Here is a 26,872-nt window from a genome sequence, read left to right on the forward strand (position 1 = left end):
AATGATACAGTTACAACTGTAGACTCAGGAGACAGTCTACAATGAAATTATTGCCACCAGTTCTGTAATACTAGGTGTTTAACCTCAGCTTTCTCAGATATAAGAGCTTACTCACCTCATTGTATAGTTGTACAGAAGACATAAAATAGTGAGTGTAAAGGATTTGTTGGAGTACCCAGCCTATAGTAAACACTTACTAAACATTAGCTGCTGTGATTTTCACTTGTATCTATCCAGATCTCACTACTTCTTCAGGGGCACTCAAAATACACTTCCACTTCCTATACAAGAAGTCTTTTTTGACCACCTTCCAGTCCAAGCTGGCCTCTTTCTTCAAGTTTCTTATTTTGTGAATTGTATAGAATTATTTGGTCCTAGTTTATGTTCAAAGTCCTGTCATACAGGTGAAATACTATAGGAGGTGGAGACCTAAGCCTCTAGCAGACAGTGAGGTACATATCTCCACAGTGGAATTGTAATTTTCTGCCCCTGACTTAAGGGAATTCTATTTTGTTAATGTTGTTTTGGGTTCTTGAGTGTTCAACTGATTTAATGGGTGGTTTGCTCATTTTTCAGTACACTAACACATTAGTATCCTGGGTGTTTTGTTTCTAAGAGTATAGTCAGTTCAGACTGGTAAGGTTGTGACACGAATTCTGGGCTTGCCTATTGGGTAATCAATGGTAAGGCCTGTTTTGGCCATTAAGATCATTTACCTTTGGCACGCTAAAATATGGGATGTTGTGAAAGAATCTTCAGGGTAAAGTATAATATCATCTAGGTGTATCTCCAGTTAAGACTTATAAAGAAAGTTTGGTGTCTGATTTTCAGTAGCAGTATTATTATTATTTTTAATTGCAAGAAATTTCACATATACTTTGCCTCACAAATACCTATAATTAGGTCAGAATTCAGTAAAGTGGGCTTCTATTTGCATAGAATGACATTAATTCTGCATTTTCTCCTAACAAGGTTGAAAGAAAGGATTAATCACTTATTCATGCAAAACCAACTCACATGAATCATTTATTTATCTTGTTCTGGTAATTTTGCAGAGCTCATTTTTACATGCCTCAGGTTGCAGATAAAGTGAAAACTCAGAAGGTGATTTACTCTCCACAATAAAGACATGATGGCCGTGTAAACAGGATGTTTCCTATAGGAAATCAATAGGTAACCATGGAAATAACTCTACAATGGGAAATTCTATTTCCTTATGAACAAATTATCAAAAAGATCAATTGTAAAAGATGAAAGGGCTTTGTGCCCATGCCTTTCACAAAGACTCTTGGTCTATGTAAAGGAGAAAACAATGCACATTGGTGCCAGTAAATAACATCTTAAGCTATATTGAAAATGGACATCACTTTTTACTTCAGAAGTTTGGGCTGGAATTTTTAAGCACTGTTCTAAGAGGTATAACTAAGAAAACATATCTAGTGGCAAGAAGAATGTCCAGAATACAAGATAGTTGAATTCTTCACCCTTGCCTAATTTCAAACAGTGATGAGATCTTTAATTTGAATATGATTTTTAAAATAAATTTATTTTTTATTGGTGTTCAATTTGTCAACATACAGAATACACCCAGTGCTCATCCCGTCAAGTGCCCACCTCAGCACCGCAACCCAGTCACCCCCACCCCCTGCCCACCTCCCCTTCCATCACCCCTAGTTCATTTCCCAGAGTTAGGAGTCTTTCATGTTCTGTCTCCCTTTCTGATATTTCCCACTCATTTTTCTCCTTTCCCCTTTATTCCCTTTCACTATTTTTTATATTCCCCAAATGAATAAGACCATATAATGTTTGTCCTTCTCCGATTGACTTATTTCACTCAGCATAATACCCTCCAGTTCCATCCATGTCGAAGCAAATGGTGGGTATTTGTTGTTTCTAATGGCTGAGTAATATTCCATTGTATACATAAACCACATCTTCTTTATCCATTTATCTTTCGATGGACACCGAAGCTCCTTCCACAGTTTGGCTATTGTGGACATTGCTGCTAGAAACATCGGGGTGCAGGTGTCCCGGCGTTTCATTGCATCTGTATCTTTGGGGTAAATCCCCAGCAGTGCAATTGCTGGGTCGTAGGGCAGATCTATTTTTAACTCTTTGAGGAACCTCCACACAGTTTTCCAAAGAGATGGAAAAATATTCCATGCTCATGGATTGGAAGAATTAATATTGTGAAAATGTCAATGTTACTCAGGGCAATTTACACATTTAATGCAATCCCTATCAAAATACCATGGACTTTCTTCAGAGAGTTGGAACAAATTATTTTAAGATTTGTGTGGAATCAGAAAAGACCCTGAATAGCCAGGGGAATATTAAAAAAGAAAACCATATCTGGGGGCATCACAATGCCAGATTTCAGGTTGTACTACAAAGCTGTAGTCATCAAGACAGTGTGGTACTGGCACAAAAACAGACACATAGATCAATGGAACAGAATAGAGAATCCAGAAGTGGACCCTCAACTTTATGGTCAACTACTATTCGACAAAGGAGGGAAGACTATCCACTGGAAAAAAGACAGTCTCTTCAATAAATGGTGCTGGGAAAATTGGACATCCACATGCAGAAGAATGAAACTAGACCACTCTCATGCACCATACACAAAGATAAATTCAAAATGGATGAAAGATCTAAATGTGAGACAAGAATCCATCAAAATCCTAGAGGAGAACACAGGCAACACCCTTTTTGAACTTGGCCACAGTAACTTCTTGCAAGATACATCCATGAAGGCAAGAGAAACAAAAGCAAAAATGAACTATTGGGACTTCATCAAGATAAGAAGCTTCTGCACAGCAAAGAACCAGTCAACAAAACTAAAAGACAACCTACAGAATGGGAGAAGATATTTGCAAATGATGTATCAGATAAAGGGCTAGTTTCCAAGATCTATAAAGAACTTATTAAACTCGGGATCCCTGGGTGGCGCAGCGGTTTGGCGCCTGCCTTTGGCCCAGGGCTCGATCCTGGAGACCCCGGATCGAATCCCACGTCGGCCTCCCAGTGCCTGGAGCCTGCTTCTCCCTCTGCCTGTGTCTCTGCCTCTCTCTCTCTCTCTCTCTGTGACTATCATAAATAAAAAAAAAAAAAAAAAAAAAGAACTTATTAAACTCAACAACAAAGAAACAAACAATCCAATCATGAAATGGGCAAAAGACATGAAGAGAAATCTCACAGAGGAAGACATAGACATGGCCAACAAGCCCATGAGAAAATGCTCTGCATCACTTGCCATTAGGGAAATACAAATCAAAACCACAATGAGATACCACCTCACACAAGTGAGAATGGTGAAAATTAACAAGACAGGATACAACAAATGTTGGAGAGGATGTGGAGAAAGGGGAACCTCTTGCACTGTTGGTGGGAATGTGAACTGGTGCAGCTACTCTGGAAAACTGTGTGGAGGTTCCTCAAAGAGTTAAAAATAGACCTGCCCTACGACCCAGCAATTGCACTGCTGGGGATTTATCCCAAAGATACAGATGCAATGAAACGCCGGGACACCTGCACCCCGATGTTTCTAGCAGCAATGTCCACAATAGCCAAACTGTGGAAGGAGCTTCGGTGTCCATCGAAAGATGAATGGATAAAGAAGATGTGGTCTATGTATACAATGGAATATTACTCAGCCATTAGAAACGACAAATACCCACCATTTGCTTCGACGTGGATGGAACTGGAGGGTATTATACTGAGTGAGATAAGTCAATCGGAGAAGGACAAACATTATATGGTCTCACTCATTTGAGGAATATAAAAAATAGTGAAAGGGAATAGAAGGGAAGGGAGAAGAAATGGGTAGAAAATATCAGAAAGGGAGATGGAACATGAAGACTCCTAACTCTGGGAAATGAACTAGGGGTGGTGGAAGGGGAGGAAGGCGGGGGCGGGGGGGGCGGGTGAATGGGTGACAGGCACTGAGGGAGGCACTTGACTGATGAGCACTGGGTGTATTCTGTATGTTGACAAATTGAACACCAATAAAAAATAAATTTATTATTAAGAAAAAAAGAAAGTCCTTCCGGATTTAAAATAAATAAATAAATAAAAAATAAAGTTTAAAAAAAAAGAAAGATGAATGGATAAAGAAGATGTGGTCTTTGTATACAATGGAATATTACTCAGCCATTAGAAATGACAACTACCTACCATTTGCTTCGACGTGGATGGAACTGGAGGGTATTATGCTGAGTGAAATAAGTCAGTCAGAGAAGGACAAACATTATATGGTCTCATTCATTTGGGGAATATAAAAAATAATGAAAGGGAATAAAGGGGAAAGGAGAAAAAATGAGTGGGAAATATCAGAAAGGGAGACCGAAAATGAGAGACTCCTAACTCTGGGAAATGAACTATGGGTGGTAGAAAGGGAGGTGGGCGGGGGTTGGGGGTGACTGGGTGATGGGCACTGAGGTGGGCACTTGATGGGATGAGCACTGGGTGTTATTGTGTATGTTGGCAAATTTAACACCAATAAAAAATAAATTTATAAAATAAAAAATAAAAAAATAAACCTGACAAGAATTTGCAAAATAACTACAAGTACTGAATGTATGTTCATGTCTTTTTAGGTAGACTTGAGCACAGAACTCAAATAAAAACAACAACTAGAAATCATAATTGTATTGTCTGTTTTAAGCCAAAGGAATTATTTGGTCTCATTAATGAGTCAAATATTTATTTTAATGAAAAACGTTGCTATTAAACAATACTCATCAATAAAAGTGGAATGATGTTAGTAGCACTTTGTGGTTGTCCATTTCTATTATCAGCTCAGAGGCACAAATAGCAAATGTTTGCCGTTTGCATACCTACTCCATTGTCAACAGTAGAGAGCAGCACAGTTATTTTCAGGTATCTTTTTTGGGAGCCATTTATGCATGTAAATGGGAATTATACACATTGGATCCAAAGGTGTGGGCTGTGGCAAGTTGCAATGGAAGAGTATGTACATGTGTCAAAAGAACCACCTTAATTAAATATCAAAAAAAACTAAATATCCAAGATTATGGTGTTGAATTTTCTCTTTAGGTTTTCAGAAATCGCCATTAGAATATTTACATGCTTTAGCATTTCATATTGATTCTTTTTATTTTAGTCTTTCTGTTATTTTTTCTGTCTTGTTACTTGAGAGACAGTGTTATAAAAACAAAAACAGTACAGCTTTTGTCTTCTGAAGGTATAGATTTGCATCTCAGCTCTTTCTTGCTAGATCTGTGACTTTGAACCAGAATTCTCAGGATTCTCAATTGTTAAGGGCCTCAGGATTCTCAATTGTTAAGCAGGGACAGAAATACACAATCATCCCCACTGCCTCACAGGATATTATGAATATTAAAAAAAATCAATACATGTGAAAGCATTACTAAATATAAATATAGGTTTTAAAATAAGTATTTATCTCTTATATGCTATCATTACTAATATGAATCTACTTTTTAGATAAAATGAATGACATAGTTTTTGCAATTTTTTTTTGAATTATAGGATGGTATCTAGAAGTAGGTAGAACTGGCTGCAAGGCATACTGGGATATCCTTGGCATGGAGGGTCCTTTGTTGGGAACAGGACTGCAGGAATTAGTGTAGCTACAAGGTCTGAACCTTGAAAGAATATGTCAAAGATCCACAGGGTTTATTGTAAATGTTTATTGAATAAAGGCTAATATTGATATCTCATAACCTATCAGACTTAATATTTCCTCTTTTTAGCAGATATTTAGTAATGTGTTCTTATTCTTAAAGATAATAAAATATATATGTAGTTATATATATATGTATATATATATATATGGAAAATAAGTTAGTTACACTGCCCTAATTTTAATATGAAGGACTAGGAAGTGTCAAGTAATTAAAAATAACTTAATATGTATTTCAGTATGTAAGTATATGGGCTTGACTGCTCTAAAAGACATAATGAAGTAGTCACATGCTTAGAGTCACACAGAGAATGGAAACCACAAATATATACTCATACAGGAGCTTCATGCTTGTGATTCAGATAGGGAGAATACCATTGCATTATTGGTGAAGTGATTTTCACAAAAATGAACAATTCTTGGTAAAGATCCCATCTAGATGGCACATACTCCCTTTGTTTTATAGGCTAGAGACTGTTCTGGACAATTTGTTAGGTATAAGAACTTATGTAAAAAATACTTTGAGGATGTATATAAAACAGAGTTAGCATCTAGACTCAGATAATGTCAATGAGGTTATTCCCCCTACATGAATGTCTAGAGAGACACAGTACAACTGTGTCTTCCGTGTGAAGGGTTGTCCATTAGATTGCAGGATATCTATTTTCACTGGCTCCTACACTCTAAATACCAGTAAAAGCAGAGTGCTGTTGTGGGAGGAGGAAGCTTCTGTTGTGACGACCAAATATACCATCAGCTATTTCCAAATACTCCATTGGAGGCAGAGGCATTTCAATTGAGAATCGTTGGTCTAAATGAAGAGTCCATAAATGAAGAGTCTCAGCAGTTTTGGCATGCCAAGAGTGAAAGTAACCCAGCCACTGACTAGATGGAAGTCAGTCCTGGAAGGAATAGGTGGCAGTGGTTGGGCAGCTCAATAGACACACAGCTACCCTGGGCTCATAACCCAGTAAAATCCAATGTAATAGCAGCAGAACTAATTCCAGACTCTCACCTGTTTGTGGGGCTAAGCCTAGAGATCTTTATCAGCCTTGGTCCTGTCTTATTCAGGGGCCCTTTAGGGCTGTGGTCATAGACCTAAGGCATTGTGGAGGCTTACCCTGGAACTTCTAAACAAGGTAGGGAGTAAAAAGTATAGAACTAGAAACGTTGGAAGAAAGTTACAGAAAGACAAGTATTGGCTCAGTATTTGGAATGGTTACTTGGTAAAATAGTGACTTGCTACATAATAGTCTCTTACATTTACAAAGGGATTTCATGTTTGAAATCAAGTTTCGTTTATATTTATTTATATATATTTATCTTAAATTGCCTTTTCTTGCTCAGTAGTCTAATATTGTCATGGATCATTTATTATTAGGTATCTAGTGAGTTCATCTACCTTGACATAGATGATTTTCACATACTGTCTTCCAGAGACATTTCTATTTAGAAGAAAGGACCAGTGTTTATCTCAGTAAGCTGAATTGGTTTTCCATATTCGCTATGTGTAATAGTTACTTCCAGAGATTTTTAAAAATATATATAGATGCCCAAGGCCCTCTCTAGGCTATTTAGATCAAGATTTGGTTATGGAATATGTATTTTTAAAAGTCCCACAAGTGATCCTTTCATCAGTAAAAGCAAAAGGCAACTTTCTTAATGCATATGTTCTTTCATCCATATTGTAATATAACATCTTCATTCAGGGATTCAGTTAACACTCCATAACACCTAGCTCAGTGCTAGCCACAAAGTTCTTACTCAACAAATATTTGTCCAATGATTAACGTAAAACTTCAGGCACTAGGACACTGAGATCATGACCTGAGCTGAAGGCAGAGGTGATTAAGGGTAAGTGAGATCATAAGGGACTGGTGTCCTTATAAGAAGAGGAAGAGACATCAGGAATGAGCCTGAAACAGAGGAAAGGCTATGTGGGGGACATAGTGACAAAATGGCCATCTGAAAGCCAGGAAGAGAGGCCTCATTAGACATCACCCCCATTAACACCTTGATATTGAACTTCCAGCCTTCAAAACTGTGAGAAAGTAAGTTTCTGTTGTTTAAGCCACCTAGTCTGTAGTGTTTTGTTATGGCAGTCTGAGCAGACTATTACTATGTATCATTTATCAATCATCTTTTACTGATGTGTAGCAGCTTGCCTGGCAGGTGGTAGCTTCTTTCCCATCAACTCAAAGACATCCCAGAAATGTCTAAGTTTTTGGAATTATTTTTATAACAATTCCAGGCACTACAGTTTCTGCTATTATATTGCAAAGAGAAGGAGGTGGCATAAAGGATTGGATGACCTAGGTATTTTTTGGTATTGAGGGCTTGAGTGACAGGCAGTTTAATAACCCATCTGCTGACATCAGGTACTGCTAATGAGATATTTCTTTAACCCTGTGATTGAGTAGCTTGAGAAGCTCATGAGGTCAAAGGAGAGGCAATGTCTTCAGGCAATGTGGTGCATAATGAAGTTTAATAAAATCTTTATTTTTAGGAGCAGTGGCTATGCTTCACTTTGAGAATTCATGAGAATAACAAATTGAGACAATGAGGCTGAGAAGCTAAGGATTTGTGAAGCATTAATTTTAGTTTACTGTCTCATTGCATTTTTTTGTCAGTAGACTCATTTCCTCTCATTTTCACACTTACCAATGAGTCTAACACCTTTATAATGAATTACATGCCAGTGATGAAAGAAAGACCAGTCATTTTCTCCCCCTTACACTTCTGTTTAATATAACTAAGTTATACCTAAAGATCTACTTTTTCAGGCCTCCCTTTATGAGCTCTAAGAATTTAACAAGAAAATAATATGAGTTTATGAATCTAAGTGGAGTTTTAAATCAATGCCAAAACACTTGTATGTGAAAATCTTTGGATCACAGTTATGGACTTCATTCAAGTAAAAATGTTTCCCTGGGGGGTTTCAATTTTGAACATTATTCTTCCACATATAAGTTATGTATGTGTCTCTCTATTTCTCTTGAGAACTTTACATTATCTGTCATCCTCACCACCTAGCTTTCCATCTAAAAGGTCATTCATTCGTTCATTCATATGTTTATCAAACATACAATTTCTGAAGGCAAACTGTCTTTGAAACCTTCACAGATTTGTTTGGGCGACAGACATGTATGTAAACAAATAATTAAAATCCTCTCTAGAAAGAGATATAAAAAATTGAGCACAAAGGAAGGAATAATGAACTTTCCTCTGGAGGATGGAGAAGTAGTAACATCTGAGATCTACCAGGAGGGACATTAGGGAGTTGGCATAGAGGAAGAGTTTTTCTGACAGGGAGAACAGCATATATAAAGATAAGGAAAATGTAGTTATGTCCTTTTCTAGAAAGCTTGTGTGATGCAGAGATGACTTAAATGTGTACAGTTGTGAGAATAGTTTATCATATTAGGTTTGCGTGAAAGCAAAGACTCTTGTTCTTGATGTGGAATGTCTTTCACGCTTTATGCTTGCTGTTTCTCAAACATGCCACTCACATCCATATCTTTGTTCTCATGATTTCTTCTGCGTGGAATACTTCCTCCTCATCCCTTGGGCCTTAACTAACCTGTGAAACCTTCTTCTTACTTTCTTGGCAGAATTTATAGTCCTCATAGCACTTTGCTCTTGCTATGCAATTACTATATAGCTCATTGTTTATGATAACTTTCTCCTTGCTGGATTGTGAGCTCCTTAAGTACTGACACTATATTGTTTTCTTCATTTATTCTACTTGTCTACATACAGCCAGACAAACAGTATACTCAAAAAATCTAGAATGCATATAGGAATGACCACGAATCCTCCAAACAGAATGATTTTTAGAAGAAAAACAGCTTGGCACAGTGGTTAGAGGCCTGTACAAGGGTACTGGAAACTGATATCTAACTTCATATTGCTTCTTGGTCCTCATCTGCTGTGGGCCAAGAGACCTGACCCTAACCTTCTGGGGCTGCCACTATGCTCACATGGATAGAGCAATACCTTGTTATTATAAAGCCAGTGGATGGAGTGAAATGATCTTTTGAGATTTTTTTTCTAGCTCTAACAGCTGTGATTTTAAAATATATCTGATGGGGCAGCCCCGGTGGCTCAGTGGTTTAGCGCCACCTTCAGCTTGGGGCTACATCAGGCTCCCTGCATGGAGCCTGCTTCTCCCTCTGTCTATGTCTCTGCCTCTCTCTCTCTCTGAGAGGCATTCATGTGTCTCTCATGAATAAATAAAATATAAAAAAAAATAAAACATATCTGATGAATTGATTTCATATTCACTCACATTTTCCTCATTTTCCTTTGAAGTGAAAGACTATTTTTACCTGTTTAACTGTTCTCGTCAATAATACATGGAGTTGTTATTGTCTTTGTTATTTTAATCATTAGGTGTTAGTGAAGGGAGCTAAAATCCTGCATTTGTGCTCTGAATAGTCATGGGGTGAGGAGGAATGTGGGAGCAACCTTAGAATATCTTTCTGTCTCTAAGATTTCTCAAACTATGAGCAGCAAAAGTAATTTTATGTTTTCTCTGTACTGACACATTAATGTTCTATCTCTAAAAACTTTTTTGTTGAGTTGAATTCTTAATAAATTGGTTAGTAGACAGATGACCAGAATCTAGGAAAGTGAAAAAAATCATTTTATTAGTATTCACAACCAAAATCCTTTGAAACTCTGAAGGAAAAAAGAAAGTGTTTTTCATATAGTTTTTTATTAGAAAACTTAGCTAAACAAGTATATCAGGTAAAAAGAAATGGTTTTATAAGATATGAAATTCACCATGGAGTATTGAAATAAAGTGAATACTTATAATACTGCTTTCCAATAAGTCTATCAATAATTTTATCTAGCTGTTCTGATATCTGGGAAGGTTATGAATCTATTCTTTTCCTGAAATGTATTATTTTTAGCCGGTGTTATGAATAGAACCCTACAAGAATTAACACATACATTAATGATATAGTTTCCTAATTGGCAGGGGTCATGAGTTTTGAAAGAGACAATGGTGATGAAAAGGTGAGAATGAGTCCTGTGGCTTCAGGGCATTTAAGGTGTTCTTCTCATCCTTGGAGAAGGTTATGGGCAATGAAGATAGCATCCCACAGAGGTACTGATGGGGCAGGAAACGGATGAGGAGATAGATGTTGGCTTCACTGCCTTGAGAAGTATATGGCAAGTTAACCTGACTGAGAAATTAATGGTGTCCTTCTCCCCAGTTTTATTCAGAAATAGTTGACATACATCTCTGTACAAGTTTAAGGCGTATAGCATGATGATTTGGTTTACATATATTGTGAAATGCTGCTTGCAGGAGTTTCAGCTAACATCTGTCATCTCATATAGATACAGTATAATGAAAACAAAAAAGAATAAAAATTTTCTCCTTATGATGAGAACTCTTAGGATTTTACTCTCTTAGTAACTTTCCTGTATATTATAGAGCAGCATTAACTATAGTCAACATGTTGTACATGAACATCCCTAGGACTTACTTATCTTATACCTGTAAAATTTTCCTTTTGACTATCCTCATTTTTCTTCCTTGTCCCTCACACTACCTCTGGTAACTACAAATCCCGATCTCCTTTTCTCTGAGTTTTTTATTGTCTTTGTGGTTTTTGTTTTGTTGTTTTGTTTTTTAGATTCCACATATAAGTAAGATCATGCAGTATTTGTCCTTCTTTGTCTGACTTTTTGTAATTAGTGTATTGCCTTCAAGGTCATCCATGTTGCAAATTGTAGCAGTTCCTCATTTTTTATGGCTTAATAATATTCCTGTGTATACACACACACACACATAGACACCAACTTCCTTATCTATTCATCTATTGGTGGACACTTAGATGGTTTCTATGTCTTAACTATTTTAAATAATGGTGCTTTAAACATGACAGTGCAGATATCTTTTTGTTAGTATTTTTATTTCCTTTGGATACATTCCCAGAAGTGGAATTGCTAAGTCATATGGTAGTTCTAAATTTAATTTTTTGAGGATCCTCCATACTATTTTCTGTAGTGGCTGTACCAATTTACAATCCCACCAACAGTGCATAAGGTTTCCCTTTTCTCTATATTCATGTCAGCTTTTGTTGCCTCTTGTCTTTTTGTTGATGGCTATTCTAACAGGCATGAGGTCATATCTCATTGTGTTTTTTTTTAAAGATTCTATTTATTTATTCATGAGAGACACAGAGATAGGCAGAGGGAGAAGCAGGCTCCGTGCAGGTAGCCCAATGTGGGACTCGATCCCAGGACCCCAGGATCATGCCCTGAGCCAAAGGCAGACACTCAACTGCTGAACCACCCAGGCCTCCCCTCATTGTGGTTTTAATTTGTGTTTCCATAATGACTAGTGCTGTTGAGCACCTTTTCTCATACCAGTTGGCCTTTTGTATATATTCTTTGGAGAAATGTCTATTTAGATCATGTGCCCATATTTTAATTGGGTTTTTTTTTTTTGCTATTAAGTTGTGTGAGTTTTTTATACATTTGGATATTAATCCCTATCAGATATATGGCTTATAAATATTCTTTTTTTTTAAATTAATTTTTATTGGTGTTCAATTTACCAACATACAGAAAAACACCCAGTGCTCATCCCGTCAAGTGTCCACCTCAGTGCCCGTCACCCATTCCCCTCCAACACCCGCCCCCTTCCCCCTTCCACCACCCCTAGTTCGTTTCCCCAAGTTAGGGTCTTTATGTTCTGTCTCCCTTCCTGATATTTCCCAACATTTCTTCTCCCTTCCTTTATATTCCCTTTCATTATTATTTATATTCCCCAAATGAATGAGAACATACACTGTTTGTCCTTCTCCGATTGACTTACTTCACTCAGCATAATACCCTCCAGTTCCATCCACGTTGAAGCAAATGGTGGGTATTTGTCGTTTCTAATGGCTGAGTAATATTCCATTGTATACATAAACCACAGCTTCTTTATCCATTCATCTTTCGATGGACACCGAGGCTCCTTCCACAGTTTGGCTATTGTGGCCATTGCTGATAGAAACATCGGGGTGCAGGTGTCCCGACGTTTCATTGCATCTGAATCTTTGGGGTAAATCCCCAACAGTGCAATTGCTGGGTCGTAGGGCAGGTCTATTTTTAACTCTTTGAGGAACCTCCACACAGTTTTCCAGAGTGGCTGCACCAGTTCACATTCCACCAACAGTGTAAGAGGGTTCCCTTTTCTCCGCATCCTCTCCAACATTTGTGGTTTCCTGCCTTGTTAATTTTCCCCATTCTCACTGGTGTGAGGTGGTATCTCATTGTGGTTTTGATTTGTATTTCCCTGATGGCAAGTGATGCAGAGCATTTTCTCATGTGCATGTTGGCCATGTCCATGTCTTCCTCTGTGAGATTTCTCTTCATGTCTTTTGCCCATTTCATGATTGGATTGTTTGTTTCTTTGGTGTTGAGTTTAATAAGTTCTTTATAGATTTTGGAAACTAGCCCTTTATCTGATATGTGGTCATCAAGACAGTGTGGTACTGGCACAAAAACAGACACATAGATCAATGGAACAGAATAGAGAACCCAGAAGTGGACCCTGAAATGTATGGTCATCTAATATTCGATAAAGGAGGAAAGACTATCCATTGGAAGAAAGACAGTCTCTTCAATAAATGGTGCTGGGAAAATTGGACATCCACATGCAGAAGAATGAAACTGGACCACTCTCTTTCACCATACACAAAGATAAACTCAAAATGGATGAGAGATCTAAATGTGAGACAAGAGTCCATCAAAATCATAGAAGAGAACACAGGCAACACCCTTTTTGAGCTCGGCCACAGTAACTTCTTGCAAGATACATCCACAAAGGCAAAAGAAACAAAAGCAAAAATGAACTATTGGGACTTCATCAAGATAAGAAGCTTTTGCACAGCAAAGGATACAGTCAACAAAACTAAAAGACAACCTACAGAATGGGAGAAGATATTTGCTTATAAATATTCTTTTTCCCATTCTGTAGGTTGTCTTTTCACTTTGTTGGTCTCTTCTGCTGTACATAAGTTTTTAGTTTGATGTAGTCCTATTTGTTTATTTTTTCGTTTTTTGTGTTTTAGATGTCACATCCAAAAAGTCATTGCTAAGGCCCATGTCAAGGAGCTGTATTCTTTTGTTTTCTTTTACAAGTTTTATGGTTTCAGGCCTTATATTTAAGTTTTTAATCCATTACAAGTTAATTTTTCTGAATGGTGTAAGATAGGCATCCAGTTACATGCTTTTACATGGGAATATCCAATTAACTGCATCATTTATTGAAGAGACTGCCTAAAAACTCTCTTTTTACCATTTTTCTTAAATATTTTATTTATTTATTCATGAGACATAGAGAGAGAGAAGCAGAGACACAGGCAGAGGGAGAAGCAGGCTCCATGCAGGAAGCCTCTGTGATACTCGATCCCAGGACTCCAGGATCACGCCCTGGGCCGAAGGCAGGCACCAAACCGCTGCGCCACCCAGGGATTCTTTACAATTTTTAGTTTAAAGCCTATTTTGTCTAATACAAGTAGAGCTACCTCTTCCCGCCTTTTCTCTCTCTCTCTCTCTTTTTTTTTACCTTGTGTTTGAAATTACTTTTCCAACCCTTTACTCTCAGTCTATATGTGTCTTAAAGACTAAAGCAGGTCTCTTTAGGGCAGCATATCCTGAGATCTTGGGTTTTTAAAAACCCATTCAGCCATTCCGTCTTCTGATTGTAGTATTCAGTCTGTTTATGTTTGAAGTGATTATCAATAGTTAAGAATTTACTACTGCCATTTTATTAATTGTTTTCTGGTTGTTTTGTGGATATTTCGTTTCTTATTTCTTATCTGTCTTTTTTGTGTGTGTTTTGATGTCTTTGGGATGTCACTGTTCTGACTCCTTTGTTGTATTCTTTATGTAGTTGCTACAGGTTTTTCCCTTATGATTACCATGAGGCTTATATAAAAAATTTAAAATTATAACCATCTATTTTTTTTTCTTCCAAATTTTTATTTAAGTTCTAGTTAGTTAACATATAGTGTAGTATTGGTTTCAGGACTAGAATTTAGTGATCCATCACTAACATATAACACCCAATGATCATCATAACAAGTGTCCTCTTAATGCCCGTCGCCTATTTATCCCATCCCCTACCCACCTCTCTATCTACCTTCAGTTTGATCTCTATTGTTTAGAGTCTCTTATGATTTGCCTCCCCCTCTCTCATCTCTTTTCCCCTTCCCATATGTTCATCTGCTTTGTTTCCTAAATTCCACCTATGAGTAAAATCATATAGTATTTATCTTTCTCTGACTGACTTATTTTGCTTAATATCATATACTCTATCTCCATCCACATCACTGCAAATGGCAAGATTTGATTCTTTTTGATGGCTGAGTAATATTCCATTCCATCTATCTATCTATCTATCTATCTATCTATCTATCTATATCTATATCACATCTTCTTTATTAATTTATCAGTCAATTGACACTTGGGTTTCTTTCCATAGTTTGGCTATTGTTAATAATGTTGCTATAAACATTGGGGTGCATGTACCTCTTTGAATCCTTTGGGTAAATACCTAGCAGTATAATTACTTGATTAAAGGGTAGTTCTTATTTTTATTTAATTGAAGTTCGATTTGTCAACATATAGTATAGCTTTCAGTGCTCATCCCATTAAGTTCCCTCCTCAGTGCCCATCACCCAGTTACCCCATTGCCCTGCCTGCTTCCTCTTCCACTACCCTTTGATAGTTCTATTTTTAACTTTTTGAGGAACTTCCATACTATTTTACAGAGTGACTGTGCCAGTTTGCATCTCTACCCACAGTGCAAGTGTGTTCCCTTTTCTCCACATCCTTATCAACACCTGTTGTTTCTTATGTTGTTAATTTTATCCATTCTGACAGGTGTGAGGTGGTATCTCATCATAGTTTTGATTTCTATTCCCCTGATGATGAGTGATATTGAGCATCTTTTCATGTTTCATTTAGCCATTTGGATGTCTTTGGAAAAATGTCTATTCATGTCTTCTGCCCATTTCTTACCTGGGTTGTTTTTTAGATGTTGATCAGTTTTTTATAGATTTTGGATACTAGCCCTTTGTCAGATATGTCATTTGCAAATATCTTCTCCTATTCCATAGGTTTCCTTTGGACTTTATTGTTTCCTTTGCTGTGCAGAAGTGGTTATCTTGATGAAGTCCCAGTGGTTCTGTTTTGCTTCTGTTTCCCTTGCTTTCAGTGACATATCTAATAAGAAGTTGCTATGGCTGAGGTCACAGAGGTTGTTGCCTGTGTTCTCCTCTAGAATTTTGATGGATTCCTATTTTACATTTAGATTTTTCATCCATTTTGAGTTTGTTTTTGTGTATGGTGTAAGATAGGGGTCCAGTTTCATTCTTCTGCATGTTGCTGTCCAGTTTTCCCCAACATCATTTGTTGAAGAAGCTGTCTTTTTTCCCTTGGATATTTTTTCTTGCTTTGTTGACCATATAGTTATGGGTCCAGTTCTGGGTTTTTTATTCTGTTCCATTGATTTCTGTGTCTGTTTTTATACTACCTTGATAACTAAAGCTTTGTAATGTAGCTTGAAGTCCAGAATCATGAAGCCTCCTGCTTTTCTTTTCTTTTTCAGGATTCCTTTGGCTATTCGGTATAAGTTAATTTTAAGTTGATAACCACTTAACTTCAAGAATTCCCAAGCTTTACACTTTCCTTCTCCTCCCCCTCACAGTTTAGGTTATTGGTGTTATAATCTATATATTTTTATATTGTGTAACTAATATCAGATTATCATAGTTATGGTTATTTTTACTATGTTCATTTTTATATTTTTAATCTACAATTATAAATGAATTATTCATCACTATTATCAAGTACAGATCTAACTTTCACAATATATTTACCATTATAGTGAGTTTTACACTACCTTTTTTTTTTTTTTTTTTTTTAAAGAGAGAGGGTTGGGAAGTGGCAGAGGGAAAGGGAGAGAGGAGAGAATCTTAAGCAGATTCCAGGCCTGTCAAGGAGCCCAACATGGGGCTTGATCTCACAATCCCAAGATCCATGACCTGAGCTTAAATCAAGAGCTGGGTCCTTAATGGACTGAGCCACCCAGGTGCATCTTTTTATGTTTCTGTGAAGTTAGTTAACATCCTTTTATTTTCACTCAGGAACTTCTTTTAGCATTTCTTGTAAGGCAGGTCTGGTGATAATGAACTCCCTTAGATTTTGTTTGTTCAAGAAAGTTTTTATCCGTCCTTTATTTCTGAAGAACAGCTTTGTTAGGTATAGAAATTTTGGCTGATGGGTTTTCATTCAATATTTTGAATATGCAATTGCATTCTCTTCTGGTCTGAAATGTCTTTGTTCAGATATCTGCTGATAATTCTTATGGGGGTTCCTTTGTATGTAATTTTTTCTTTTGTTGCTTTCAAAATTCTTTCTTTGTCTTTAACTTTTAACAATAAGAATGTGTCTTGGTGTAGCTCTATTCAGGTTTGACCTATTTGGAATCCTTTGGATCTCATGGGTTGGGATGTCCATTTCTCTCCTCAGGTTTGGAAAGTTTAAAGCCATTATTGCTTTATTTATTTTTTTTTTAATTTTTATTTATTTATGATAGTAACACACACACACACAGAGAGAGAGAGAGAGGCAGAGACACAGGCAGAGGGAGAAGCAGGCTCCATGCACCGGGAGCCTGATGTGGGATTCAATCCCGGGTCTCCAGGATTGCGCCCTGGGCCAAAGGCAGGCGCCAAACCGCTGCGCCACCCAGGGATCCCGCCATTATTGCTTTAAATATACTTTCTACCTCTTGCTATTTCTCTTCTCTATTTGGATTTCCTATGATGTGAATATTGTTTCTGTTCATTATGTCCCATAAGTCTTGTAGACTTTCTTTACTCTTTTTTATTTATTTTGTTTTCCACCTTTGATTGGATACTTTCTACTATTTTATTCTCCAGATCTCCGATTCTTTCATCTACATGGTCAAGTCATTTTTGAAATTCTCTATTAAATTCTTTAGGTCAGTTATTGTGTTTTTCCCCCTAGGATATTTGTATATTTGCTGGTCTCTATCACTTTGCTCATCTGATTTTGTTCATAAATTGTTTTCCTAATTTCATTCAGTTGTCTGTGCATTCTTCTGCTTAATTAAACTTAAGAGGATTATTCTGAATTCTTTGTCTGGCAGTTCTTTCTTCAAGATCAGTTATTAGAGCTTTATTAGTTTCATTTGGTGGTCTCATTTTTACCTGTTTTTTCATTATCCTTGATTCCTTATATTGGTATCTGTGCATTTGGGTAATTAGGATTCTCTTTCAGACTTCACAGGTTTGCACAGACATATCTTCCCCAATCAGCCCAGTTTGAGTTTTGGGGCATGTCTGATGATAATGGCTTTAGGCAGGTGGGGCCTGCTATTGTGGTCTGTTTGGGGGTGAGTTACCTGTTCAAACCCTGAGGCTGGGGATGGGGCCACTGTCTGAGAACATTTGGATAAGTCTGCTGGCTTGGTTCCCTACTCAAGTGAGACTATAGGATAGGCTCTTTAGTTGTCTGGATTGTCTGGTCAGCCTTACTAGATGATTGGGAAAGTATATGATATTCATAGTATATGGGGCTATGAATTAGCTTCCTTGTACTGGAGGGCAGCAGGATGGGAACCAGGGCCTGTATGGGTCATTCTTAGGAATCTGATTCAGTTAAGAGTATGCATTGAGGGGCACTTGATGGGATGAGGAGGCACTTGATGGGATGAGCACTGGGTGTTATTCTATATGTTGGCAAATTGAACACCAATAAAAAATAAATTTATATAAAAAAAAAGAGTGTTGAATTCCCTAATCAGATGAGGGCACTGTTTTTATTCTGCAGATGGGGATAGCTACAGGCTGTGTTCTCTGTTTAAGTGGCTCTATAAGCAGGGCTGTTGGATAGGCTACACAGTTTCCTATGTGTCCTGTTTAGATTCCCTGGTCAGGTACACTGGTGAGTATATTCAGTGATGAGCCAGGCTATGAATTCATTTTCTTGCCCAGGTGCAGTGCGAGAAGCAAGTAAACTTCTTTATTGTCTAATTCAAGGAGACTCATGCCCCAAGTTTTCTGGCTGAACAGCTCCACTGGCTTCACTGTGCAAACTATGGCCTCTTCTTGTCCTTCGTTCAGCTTTAACACCACTATGCCACACACCTTCCAGGTACTGCATCCACTTATCAGATGGGGCCAGGATCCACAAAGCGTGGGTAGAGTTATGTCTCAGCTCCCTGGCCTGGGTGGGGAAGGGAGTGACCACTTCAGGCAATTCTGTTTCCCAAACAGGTTATCTGTTTGGGAGGGGCCAAAAGGTACCCTCAACCTTTGCTATAAATTAATTCTCCTGCCTGTGTACCACACGGGAACCCTCCATACCTGCAACTGGCTTTGCTCTGTGAGTGATCAGCTTTGCCTACCCACCTCTCAGCTCAAGCACCCCTGGGCCATACTGCTTCCAGGTGCTTCAGCCAGACCTTTGGTCAGACACTCTCCATGGGGGTTGTGATAATGTGTCAGCTTCTTGTCTGGGCATGGGCAAACCAGGCTCTAGGGCTGGCAAAATTCCTGTTTGAGGATCTGAATCAATCAGATCTATACCATGTTATGTGCACAGGTCAGATTGTACCACCAGATTGGTTTTGCAGATAAGCAAAGCCACTGGTTGGGAGTATTGCATGGGCACTACAGATGTGAACTAGGTCTATCAGGATCTGTGTGCTAGTTATTGCAGGCTGCTCTCCTGAATCCATCATAGTCATATTTCCAGTGTTTGAGCTCTGCAGATTCCCTGAAGTTCTCATGGGTTAAGATCAGAGTAGTAGCTCCCATAAATGCTGGGGGTACTGGTTGTCCCCCCTGAGTTTTCTTTTCCCAACAAAGGTGCTGAGACTCAGGGAAGACCTCTCAGTATGGTGCTATTCTGGGCTGGGGGAGAGGCAATTGGGTTAGCATATAGCTGCTTCTCTTATACTTCTAATGTAGTCTATCTCAGTTTCTGTGGCACAGGGTGAAGGGGTGCTTCAGCCTCACCCTCCACATTCTAGGATTCTCTCAGTGGTACCTTATTCTTAAAGAGTTATTAGTTATTCTTGAAAGAGGAAGGAAATTCAGGAACGACCTATGACATCATGTTGGTGACATCACTTCCCACTGATGGTGTCTTTAATGAGAGAGCTAACTTTTTTTTCTTCTCTGAAAAGAGAATATGTAAGTCCCAGACTTACATATTGGTCTTCCCTTGCCCCAAAGGAGAATTTAGAAGTCTTTGTTTTAGATGTTCCAATGTCCTATAGATGTAGAAGGCTGGGCTCCTTTACCTCCACTGGGCTTCTCTGCTTTACAGACTGTTACCTTGTTATATTAACCCCTCATGGCCTGGGCCAGGATCTAGGTAGAGTATTGCCCCCAGGTGGCTCCAGTCTTTTCGCATATGTGCTTTAAAATAATATTTCAACATGTTCTCTGATTATAAAGGTAGTACATTATTATTGTGGAAAATTTGGGAAACAAACTAGAAGGTATAAATAAGAAAATAAAGCCATCCCAAATCCCACCACTCAGAAATAACCACTGTTAATATTCTATGCATTCTAACATAATTAAGATCATAGTTTGCATATAGCTCTTCCCACTGAACATTACATCATAAATACTTATTAAGCTTTTAAAATGCATCTTTTAAAAAAGACTTTATTTGAGTGAGAGAATGAGTAAGCAGGAGGTAGGGCAGAGGGAGAAGGAGAAAGAGAATCTTAAGCAGACTGTATGCTGAGTGTAGAGTCCAATGTGGGGCTTGATCTCATGATCCTGAGATCATGACCTGAGATGCAATCAAGAGCCAGATGCTTATAGGACTGAGCCACCCAGGCACCCCTAAAATGCTTGTTAAGCATTGCTTTTGATAGGTACCTTACATGAAAGAAGATCCACAGTTTACATAGTATATCATCTATTATTATGTAGGTTGTTTTAAAACAATGACTTTCCACATAAAATTTCTTCTACTCACTAGATTATTTTGGTAGGATAATTTCCTAGAAATAGAATTATAATGTCAAAGGGTATTGGTCTTTTAAAGACTCCTGATATATAATATTTTTATAGAATTGTTATGGTTCTGTATTCTCTGTTTAACCTTTGAGTCTCCTTTTCTCACACATTGCTAATAGCCTGCAATATTTTTTGACACTATGGGAATGACTATGGCCACCCACTTTGAGCCATTGGTGCCAATCAGCCAGTCAATAAAGGCCTTTGACCTTGATTTAGACCTTTTAATAGAATAAGAAGTGAAAGTTATGGTTGTGTTTTATAGAAGCTTATAAATTAACTGGGATAACAAAATTAAGCAGGTGGTAAAATTAACAAACAATTCTAGACAATATCTCTGTTGTCTTCTTTTATAAGCCACATCCTTCATTAGGAATCTGATGTCTCTACACCATACGGTCTCCATGATTAGCCTGAGCTCTAAACTGAGCCTGAACCTCAAATTGCTCTAAGTTTCAGAAGAATTTATTATCCTGCCTTCTCAGTGAATGGCACCTTGAGACACCAACAGTTTATAATCCCTACAATCTTCTGGGTAATAACAATAACCATGATGATGCCTAATACTTATCAAACAATTTACCTTGTGTCAGAGTTACAAACTTTATGTACAGTATCACATTTTATTTGCTCCAGACCTCTGTGAGATGATACTACTATCCATATTTTATGAATGATAAAAAATGGGGTTTAGAATGATTAGGAGATTTCCCCAAGGTCACACAATAGACAGGGACAGAGCTATTATAACAACCCAAATCTGTCAGTCTGTGGCCCTTTATCTTGAACAGCCCTTTATCGTGCTGGAAGGGCTGAGAGCCTGAGCTACTGCTGGGAAATGTTCTCCAGTCAGACTCTCTACCCAGAGTCTAGCTGGTCTTTGCAAAGGCAATTCCAGATAAAGGATTTTGCTGTGTTTGTAGCCAGTGTCAGGAGCTGCTCTCCTTAGTGTCTCTTGTCAGGAATGTTATGGTTGAGAGTGCTCCCAGGATACTTGCCTATCAGAGCATTTCTCAGGGATACTTTGATGTTTCTTAGAGTCTAGCTTTTGGAGCTTCTGACACCTGCACATTTGGTCTTACTTTTAGCATCACTTCTGGAGGCATCTTAGTCTTTGCACCTGCAATTCTGCATTAGTTTACAACCCTTGGGAGGAATGAAGGAAGCCACAAAAACCCCTCTATCAAGGCCTGAGTGCCCACATCCTTGACTAATGGTGAGCACTTTTCCTTCTCTAGGAAGCCCTTTTCTGAATTGCAAAGTTTTAGAATATTAAAGACCCTATCAATCTCTACTTTCGAGATTGAAATCCACACCACCAATAGACTTGACAAAAGCCCCCAATTCTTCTCCTACTGCCCTCCTAGTGGGCTTGCTGGACGTATGGCAATTCAGCTTCAGGAATATTTTCCCAACCCAGATTCAACTGTTCTGCCTGGATCCCATGTAGGAGGTATTAGGTCTAAGTATAAACTCAAAGAAGAAGCCAATAAAGGATGCAGTGACCAGGGAAGATTCCTTGGAGTAAGTGAATCTAGATGTGAGTATTCAAAATGGCTATGATTAGAACAGCTGGGCTTGAATAGGGAGGACATTCTGAGAGAGAGGATCCTCATGCAAGATGTCAGCATAGAAGAAATTGTATTTACTGGAATGTAAGAAAGTTGGGCTGACAGCAGGTCCATGCTATGTGTACAGAGATTACTTAACCTTCTCCTTTGTTGCTTACACCCCACAGCTGCTCTATGCAATGTGCTATTTACAAGGCCAATGCTGAGCATCTCTGGATGTGACAGCTCTTACATTACTGCTTCTTCTAGGCAGATCTTGGCAGAAATTGCCTTGGAAGTAGCAGCCCCCTCTGAATGTTTCTTTTGTAGGAAAGCTAGCTAACAGCCTATTCAGCACTTTCTAGTTATTATTGAGACAGGTGTTTTAGGTTTTTCTTTCTTGTGATTTTTTTGTTTGTCTGCTTGCAGATGTCAGATATTCAAAGTAGCTCAGATAGCAAGGGGAATGTATTGGCTTGCATAACCAAAAGAAAAGTTCAGCCTAGGTTTCAGGAATGGCTTGATTTAGGAACTCAAAGTTTCCCTGTTTCTATTTTGCAACTCTTCATCCCTCCATTTGGTCTAACCAGTTCCAAGTGGACTGTTGAGCAGTCCATAACCAGCTCAACTGGCCATGTTGATGTGACTGGAAGCTTCGAACATTCTTCCTTATAGGTCCAAACATAGAAAGCAGAAGACTTTTTCTTACTGGTTAATTTGAAAAAGTATCCTGGGCCTGACTATCACTAGACTGAATTTTATCACATGCCTAACTCAAAACTAAGTCCTAGAGCAAAGGAGGTAAGTAAGATACTCTGATGGGTCAACTCTGAGTCATATGCTCACCCTTGAAAGATGAAGTACATCCACTCCAACCATATGGATGAGTTGAGACCATATATGGTTCCCAAGAGAAAAATTGGGTTGATGTTAACAGAAAAGTGGCAAATATAGGCTAAGTGGTAAAAACAAAACAAAACAACCTATGATTACTATAGTGAATCTCTGATTCTCCACATATTAAGAACTGGTGTTTTCCTTGAAAAGCAATTTAATGTTGCCTGGATTCCCTACTAGGATAGCCATTTAGCTGTCCTGATCTTTGATGGATGTGCTTGCTACACATGGCCGCTACAAACATCCTGGAAGTCATGGCCAGGATTAGAGTCACTGCAATCTCACTGTAAGGATGTAGTGGATGCTCTGGATGTGCTTTGGATCTGGTGAGAGAGAAAAGAGGATAAGTTTATAATCTGACTTTATTGGAAGTAAACAAGTAAAGCTGCTTAACTCAACCTCTTCGAGGCATCTTCGTCAGAAGATAATACAGTGGTTAAGACCATTGCCTTATGGGGGCACTTGGGTGGCTCAATAGGCTAAGCGTCTGTCTTCGGCTCAGGTCCTGATCTCTGGGTCCTGGGATCCAAACGCAGGTCAGCCTCATGTCAGCTCCGTGCTGTGTTCCCTGCTCAGCAGGGAGTTTGCTTCTCCCTCTGTCCTGCCTACTCCTCCTCTCTTCCCCCTGCTAGTGTTCCCTCTTGCTCAGATAAATAAATAAAATCTTTTAAAAAAGAAAAGAAAAAAGAACCTTGGCCTCTGGAGTCAGACTGCCTGGGTTTGAACCTGTTTTTTTCAATATCAATAAACCTCCATTTTCTTTCTCTACAAGTCCTGAGGACTCATGAAATTATGTATATGAAGTACTTGACACAGTATATAGCATATAACTAAGTGTGTATATAATACAAGTTAAATACTCTTTGCTCTTGCAGATGATGCCATAACAGCTGGCACTCAGAAGGGCCTATCTTATCCAGAAGCATGAAAGTGCAGGACATATATTCTTTTATTGGATATGAAACCCTTCTTTCCATCCTCACTATATTTCCTGAGGGGTGAGCAAGTCTGACTAGAATCTTTGTATATTCACTCTGACAGCTAATGGCTTCTGGGAGTCACTGCCACACCCTCTTTTCCCTCCCACACTAGTCAGTCCCAGAATTTTGCTTGTTCTAGCTCTGAAATATTTCTTGAAGCTAACCTCACTCTTTACTGCCTGTGACCAGTTCTAATTCACAAGTCTCTCTCTCCTGCCTGATTAAATAAAGAATTTTTCTTATTTAGTTCCCTGTCTCACATGTCTTTCAATCTGGTCTACTCCTTTCCTTTGCTCCTTTCCCTTGCCTGCACAATAATGTCCTAATTCCTTAGCAAGGCATTATTTAAAGACCTTTCAATCTGATTCCAGCCTCCTCTTCCATCTGCAAGAATCTCCCCCACAAAACATCTATTACAGTCATAGCTGCTGATGTTCACTCTTCTCTAAAAACTCCATGCCCCAGCACCCCTGCAGGCCTTTGCCCACACTGTTTTTGCTGGCTGTCTGCCCTTACCTCTTCTCTGCTTGGCTAACTTCTGCATATTTGTTAAAGTTCAGCTTCTCTCCCCTGGGTCCCTGCCCCTGTGCTTCCATAGCTGGATGTACATACCATTACTGTGCATTTACCACACTATTTAACAATTGCCTGTGTACCTATCTATATTCCTATATGCACCATAAATTCACGGAAGAAAAAGAACATGGTTTATGCATTGTTATATACCCAGGGCCTAGAAAAGTGTTCAAAAACAGCTTATTTTCTGCAATCAGTATCTGTTCTTAGGTTGTAAATCAAGAAGTGTAAAAGGCACTACCATGCTTTTATCTTATCATGGCACCATTCTGAGTGGTTCTTAGGACTTTTTCTTCCCTTTTTTTCAATATATTTTAAACTATATAATAATAAGAAATGCAGGAATCCATTATTATTCTTAAAAATATATATTAATCCCTCTACCAAGGTAGCCACTATTATTGGGTTGGTAGATATTCTCCAAAACTTTTAAAAATTATTTATTCAAAATAACAGCTTTATATTGAGATATAATCCACATACAATGAAATTCACTTCTTTAAAATGTACAGTTCAGCAGTTCTTAACATTTTCACAGAGTTATGAAACTATCTAATGTTAGAATATTTTAGTCATTAGCAGTCACTCCCCATTTTCACTCCCCCTCAGCCCTTAATAACTACTAATATAGTTTCTGTCCCAGTGGATTCGCCTATTCTGGATATTTCGTGTAAATGGAATTATACAATAAGCATTTTGTGTCTGACTTCTATTACTTAGAATGATGTTTTCTAGATTCATCCATCTTGCAGCCTGTCAGTACTTCATTCCTTTTATGGCAAAATAATATTCTATTTTTAGATGTAACATATTTTCTTTATCCACCTATCAGTTGAAGGAAATTTGGGTTGCTTTCACTTTCTGACTGTTGTGAATAATACTTTATGAACATTCCTGTGCAAATTTTTGTGTGGATATGTGTTTTCAGTTCTCTTGAGAACTTAGGAGTGGGACTACTGGGTCATATGATAATTCTGTCTAATGGGTTGAGGAATTGCTAAACTGTTTTCCATAGCAACTGCACCATTTCACATTCCCACCAGCAATAAATGAGGATTCCAACTTCTCTACATTTTTGTCACCACTTGCTCTTTTCTCTCTTTTTCACTCTAGTCATTGTAGTGAGTGTGAAGTGTTATCTCATTGTGGTTTTGAGTTATGTTTCCATATTAAGAACTGGTGTTTAAAAAAACAAAAACAAAAACAAAAAACTGGTGTTTTCCAGTTAATAATCTTGAGCATCTTTTATGTACTTGTTATCCATTTGTATATCTTATTTGGGGAAATGTTTATTCAAATACTTTGTGTATTTTTAAATGGTTATTTGTCCTTTCTTTGACTTATAAGCATTCTTTATATATTCTGAATACACGTTCCTTTTCAGATATATGATTTATAAATATTTTCTTCACAGCCTTTTTATATACATTTAAATAAATATGTATTTATATTTTGCTTATATTTATACATGTAAAGATTTAATAGGTTTCTCTTTTATACATATGGGATTATATTGTTTGTACTGTTATGTAGATATCTTCCCCAATCATTGTACGTGTAAATCTGCCTCATTATTTTCAATTTCCAAATAGGTGTACATGTGACCATTCCCCTGATGATGGGCATTTTGGTGAGTTGCCATATTTTTACTAATATGAACAGGGCTATAGTGAGCAGACTTATAAAAGTCCCTTTTCACATGTGTAATTCTCTCTCTAGGATACCTTGAAGAAGAATCACTGAGTTTAAGATTATCTGCATTTTACATTTTAATACATACTATCAAAATGTCTATTGGAAAGGCTGCACAAATATACTTTCACAGTAACAGTATAGAATACCATATCCTATTTGTTGGCCACATTCACATTTAAGTATTCTTGTCAGGTGATAAGCAAAAATGGTACCTAGCTGTTGTTTTAACTTGTATGAAGTTGTTTTGATATTATGATCTTCATAACTTCTATTAATTGGTGTTCAGAAAAGAACCTGTTTCTCATTTAATTTTATAGATCTCTCCTTCACATGCGGGCCCCTTCATGGCATGGAAAGGAAATGATGGGCTGGAGTAGTCTGGATTTATATTCTGGCTGTTATGTATGGTAAGGCCAGCTTGAGAAAAAC

At 37.9% G+C, this 26,872-nt stretch overlaps 1 pseudogene; it reads right to left on the minus strand.

Annotated features, from left to right (window-relative positions):
• Window positions 1-24,768, minus strand: part of LOC112913304 (small ribosomal subunit protein uS2-like) — a 34,292-nt pseudogene extending 9,524 nt beyond the window's left edge.
• Window positions 24,769-26,872: the final 2,104 nt, after the last annotated feature.

Source organism: Vulpes vulpes, chromosome 9, assembly GCF_048418805.1.
Source record: "Vulpes vulpes isolate BD-2025 chromosome 9, VulVul3, whole genome shotgun sequence".
In the NCBI taxonomy this organism is placed as follows: Eukaryota; Metazoa; Chordata; class Mammalia; order Carnivora; family Canidae; genus Vulpes; species Vulpes vulpes.